This window comes from Apium graveolens, chromosome 4 (genome assembly GCF_009905375.1).
Source record: "Apium graveolens cultivar Ventura chromosome 4, ASM990537v1, whole genome shotgun sequence".
Classification (NCBI taxonomy): domain Eukaryota; kingdom Viridiplantae; phylum Streptophyta; class Magnoliopsida; order Apiales; family Apiaceae; genus Apium; species Apium graveolens.
The window spans coordinates 210,193,890-210,199,571 of record NC_133650.1 but is presented as its reverse complement, the minus strand read 5'-3'; the positions used below and the strand labels follow the sequence as shown (position 1 = coordinate 210,199,571).

Sequence of the window (5,682 nt, the reverse complement as noted above, 5' to 3'; positions counted from 1 at the left end):
CTGTGGAATTCCAGTTCATCAGATTCTGAGAGATCTAGCTTTTCTTGCATTTCCAATAGAGTCTCATTGCTAGAGATACTTAGTTGGTCTTCTAATCTGAAGAATCTTCTCACACCCTTGTCATCCATGAATTCCATCAGCCAGTAGGGCCTTAGATGCACTCTTCTCCCTGTATATTGGATGATGAGTGTCTTTGGGAGTGCATATTTAGCTCTAACACTCCTCAGCTCTTCAATCTTCTTCAATACTAGCCTTCTTGCAGTTACATTGAACCCAAAGTTTTTCTTGAAGGATGAATAGACTTTAATCAGCACAGCTTGGCTTTCTTGAAGAATCCTGTGAAGTGGTCACTGAATCTTCCTTCCTTCTTTGTACTTGAACACCAACCTTTCAGGTAGGTTTCTGTATGCATCAATTGCCCTTACTTCATCTAGTTCATCCAGATAAAGATTTAGATCTGAAAATTCTTTGATGTCACACAAGTACAAGTAGTCTCCCCCGTTGACCTTGGGTTGAGCTTTAACTACTGACTTGGATTTGAGAGATGACAGCTTCACTTTCTTGACTGCCCTTGACTTTGTCCTTTTTGGCTTGCAAAGGATTGGTAAGCTGAAGTTAGGAATTGGTATGTTATCCCACTCTATTGGCTCATCCTTTGGCACAATAGGTTCACCATGTATGTTCCTGTAGAGATCCACCACCCTTATGTCTTCAAATACCACAGAGGGTTTTGATGCTTGAGTTGTAGCTGGTGTGGATTCCTTAGGAAATTGATCTTCCAATTCCTTGTCAATAACATCCAGTTTCCTTTTTGTTCTTCTAGCCAATTCTTTCTTCCTTGGGGATTTCTTTTGTTCTTCAATTTTCTTCTTTAATTCAGCAGCTTCAGATGGTTGAGAGGGGATTTGTTGAGAAGAGTTTACATCCTGTAGCTTGGCCAAGATAGCAATCTGTTCTTTCTTCTGTTTAGACTTCTTTGCATCTAGAGCAGCTTGCCTCTTTTCCTACTTTAATCTGGCTTTTTCTTCTTTCTTTGCTTGAACAAATTGTGGATGTCCAGCTACCACACAAACTTCCTTTCCATTTCTGAATATCTTAGCAATTCTCCTTTTTGAAGCTGAATCAGCTGGATCTTTATAGAAGACAATAGATCTTGACAGAAGCTTCTTTTCATCAGGCTTGGGTGTCTCATACACAGTGTCCATGGGGTTCTTCCAAGATGATTTTGGATAATTTGCCCTTGGTTTAAGAATTGTTTAAGCCTTTGTAGACTTGATGCAGGAAGATTGTCCTTTTTCCAGATAGTTCATGCTCATCTCATTCACACTGATTGGTTTGACATGAGAGTGATGGATGGCTGACTTAACTGGCTCCTTGACTAGTTCAAACTTTTTATGTATCTCCTCATCAATCTTATTCCAGTTGATCAAACTCAATTTTCCTTTTTCAGCAACTTTCAAATTTGCTGCTGCTGTTTTAATTAGATCTATACCATCTGCAACTGTTGGCTTGGAGATAGTAATTGAAGGTACAATTACTTTGCTGATTTATACTTGAAGTTTCTCCCCCTCAGTTGGTCCTTTCTCCCCCTTACTTGATTCTCTCTCCCCCTTTTTGTTATCATCAAGTTGAGGAGTTAGGCCTTGTGCTTTAGCCAGTTGCATGAGAAGATTTGTCTGAGTCTGTTGATTTTGAAGAAGGATAGCCACTGAACTCTGTCTTCCAGCTTGGCTAGCTTCTTTTCAGAATCCGATTCTTTCCTTGATAAGTGGCATTTTATACCACTTAGAACGTCTTAAAATGGCTTAAATTGGTGTCTTGAAATCAAGTATTTTGTGTATTTGATGCATTTTTCTAGTGTTTATGCATTTCAGGGTATTAGTTGCATTTCGGAGGAGGAATCATCAAGAATAAGCCTTGGCATGTGTTCACCATTGAGAGAGGAAAAGAACGGGCAGATTACGGCGAAGAAACGGAGCAAACCTGGAATTTTTCCAGTAGGGTCCTGCGCGCCCGCGCAGCAATGCTGAGCGGCCGCGCAGCAGCCTTGCGCGCCCGCGCAGAAATGCTGAGCGGCCGCGCAGGGTCGGGGAAAAAGCTGAATTATTTTAGACTTCTACTTCTGTTTGGTTTCCAACTTCTATGTAATCTGAGTTTTATGGGACTATTATATAAGTAGATTTGAGACGTTTTCATAGAGAATAAGAGGGAGATTATGTTTTAGATTGTGTTTTGCGCAAGAAGCGAAGGAGATAAGGAAGAAGACCGATTTAGCACACCGCAATGAAGGAGGAAGCATATATTCTTGTGATTTTTGTTTCGTTGTAACGTTGGATGCTAGTTTTCTTGCTTTAACTTATTTACTCTTGTGACGTACTCTGTTTTAATATAATTAGTTTAGTTATTATTTTCTTGTGTTGTTTATCATGATTTCATATGAACCCATGATGGCGATAAGTTCTATTATGGGCTAATCGTGATCATGGGGTTGCAATGGATTTATTATGGAATTCTTTAGTTAATTGTTTAATACTTTAGTGTATGATGATTGCATGATATCTAGTATTGGTTGTGCGTATTCGTCTTATGTGCGTCGCGAACATATAAGATAGGGTGTTAATCTCTTGTGAAGCGACGGTGGATCTTGAGATTTAGAACTTGCCATGCTAGCATAGGTTCATGTACGTTGTGCATGATTAGTGGGTAATTCTAACAGTTTTATTTGCCCTATGTAATCAAAAGGAATAACTTGTGCTTAAATTGTTGTGTTGTCAATTTCTGTAGATATATAGGAACTCAACATAATTGATGACTATTCAACTTCTATCTTAATTGTGGATGTTTGGTAGAATGGTATTAGTACAATGAAAGTTGGCTTTTATCAGTTTCGTGTTATTCGATTAATGTCATCACTGTCACATGCTAAAGGTAATAACAATGGCTATAGAAGGAAGTAATAATGAAGTTGTGATCTCATGAGTGTTTTATTATTGATAAATTGAAGTGTTAGTTAAGTGGTTAATTAAGTAGTTAATTATAGTTAATATTTAATCAACAATTTTAAGTGTTATTATCTTAACATTGAGAAGTAATCATACATTGGTGAGTGAGTTTAATTAGACAAAAACTTAGTCTGAGTCTCTGAGGGAACGAACTAGAAAATATTCTATATTACTTGCGAACGCGTATACTTGCGTGAATATTAGTGCGTGATTTCGCCCTAACAAGTTTTTGGCACCGCTGCCGGGGACTCAGCGTATTTGTTTAGTTTATGTACTTACCATCATTGGTCATTAGGACTCAGTGATTAGGACATAGTAGTTACTTACTCTTTTCGGTTGTGTTTCAGGTACTTTAGCAAGCGTTTATGCAAACTCGTTCTCGTGCTCGCAAGAGGACCTCAGATACAGCTGAAGAGAAAGACGAAGTTCTTGATACTCCGGAGAAGTTAGATTTTGAGGATTCGGATTCAGGAACTGAACAGAAAGAACCAGTAAACATGGGAGATCGTATTGTTCAAGCTGATCCAGCTCTTATGGATTTTTCTCGGCCTAAAATTGATGACATTCAGTCAAGCATCCTTCATCCGGCTATTCAAGCTAACACCTTTGAAATCAAGCCGGACACTATTCAGATGGTGCAGAATTCTGTTTCTTTTGGAGGAGCGGCAACTGAAGACCCCAACATGCACATAAGGAATTTTGTCGAGATCTGCAGCACTTTGAAGTATAATGGCGTGACTGATGAGGCTATCAAGTTGAGGCTTTTCCCATTCTCACTGAGGGATAAGGCTAAAGACTGGTTACATTCTGAACCAGCCGGGTCCATCACTACGTGGCAAGATCTTGCGCAAAAGTTTCTGGTGAAGTTTTATCCAATGGCAAAGACTGCTGCTATGAGGAGTGCTCTTACTCAGTTTGTGCAGCAACCTACAGAATCTATGTGCGAGGCTTGGGAACGCTACAAGGAAATGTTGAGAAAATGTCCACATCATGGAATGCCGGATTGGATGGTAATCACTGGTTTTTATAATGGTTTGGGGGCCCAATCTCGGCCCATGCTCGATGCAGCAGCTGGAGGCGCCTTATGGGCTAAGAGCTATACTGAGGCGTACAATCTTATCGAGACGATGGCTACAAATGAGCATCAAAACCCAACTCAGAGGATGACGTCAGGCAAGATAGCAGGTATTCTGGAAGTTGATGCAGCCACCGCTATTGCAGCCCAGCTCCAAGCGCTATCAATGAAGGTTGATTCTTTGGCTACGTATGGAGTTAATCAAATAGCTATGGTCTGTGAGCTTTGTGCAGGTTCTCATGCTACGGATCAGTGTTCTCTTGTCAATGAATCTGTTCAGTATGTGAATAATTATCAGCGACAACAGCAGCCTGTGCCAGCGACCTATCATCCTAACAACAGAAATCATCCAAATTTCAGCTGGGGAAATAATCAGAATGCTATTCAGCCACCATATCAGCAAGGAGTGAGTAAACAGTTTAACCCACCTGGATTCCAATAACCACAGCAGTATGCTACAAGACAATCATATCCTCAACAGGGAAGTGCAGCTGCACCTACTAGTGCTGATTTTGAGGAACTTAAGCTGTTGTGCAAGAGTCAGGCGGTTTCTATCAAGACCTTGGAAAATCAAATCGGTCAATTAGCCAATGCAGTGCTCAATCGTCAACCTGGCACTCTTCCCAGTGACACGGAAGTACCAGGCAGGAAGGAAGCTAAAGAGCAAGTCAAGGCTATTACCTTAAGGTCTGGAAGAGTAGCTGATGCTGAAAAGGCAAAAGAAGTCGAAGCTGAAGTTAGAGATGAAGAATCTAAACAAAAGGAGAAAGTGGCGGAACTAAAGAAGACTACTGTTGAACACACTCTGCCTGAGGCTAATACAGGGGAGAAACAGCTCTATCCTCCACCACCTTTTCCTAAGAGATTGCAGCAACAAAAGCTGGATAGAGAGTTCGGGAAGTTTCTGGAGGTGTTCAAGAAACTTCACATCAATATACCTTTCGCTGAGGCTCTGGAACAAATGCCTAGTTATGCGAAGTTTATGAAGACTATTCTTTCAAGGAAGGTGAAACTGGATGACCTTGAAACCGTTGCTCTCACGGAAGAATGCAGCGCTGTTCTGCAGCAAAAGTTACCACCAAAACTGAAAGATCCAGGAAGCTTCACCATTCCTTGCACCATTGGCAATCTAACTTTTGACAAGTGCCTTTGTGATTTGGGAGCAAGCATTAATCTGATGCCGTTGTCGATCATTAAAAAGCTGGATCTGCCTGATCCAAAACCCACATACATGTCGCTACAATTGGCTGACCGTTCCATTACTTACCCAAGGGGCATAGTTGAGGATGTGCTCGTCAAGGTGGATAAGCTCTTCTTTCCTGCTGATTTTGTTATTCTGGATTTTGAGGAAGATAAGAAGATTATTATAATCTTGGGGAGGCCTTTCTTGGCTACTGGCCGTACCTTGATAGATGTGCAAAAAGGGGAACTTACTATGCGGGTCCAAGATCAGGATGTGACCTTCAACGTATTCAAGGCAATGAAATTCCCTACAGAAGATGAGGAGTGCTTAAAAGTGGATGTGATTGATTCTGCGGTTACTTCGGAACTCGATCACATGCTAATGTCTGATGCATTGGAAAAGGCCTTAGTGGGGGAATTTGA

General features: G+C 40.8%; 1 non-coding gene across 1 annotated transcript; it reads right to left on the bottom strand.

Moving 5' to 3' along the window:
- Nucleotides 1-3,892: 3,892 nt before the first annotated feature.
- LOC141722250 (small nucleolar RNA R71) lies at nucleotides 3,893-3,999 on the bottom strand. Its single transcript, XR_012575270.1, has one exon. It is a non-coding gene; the product is annotated as a small nucleolar RNA R71 (small nucleolar RNA).
- Nucleotides 4,000-5,682: the final 1,683 nt, after the last annotated feature.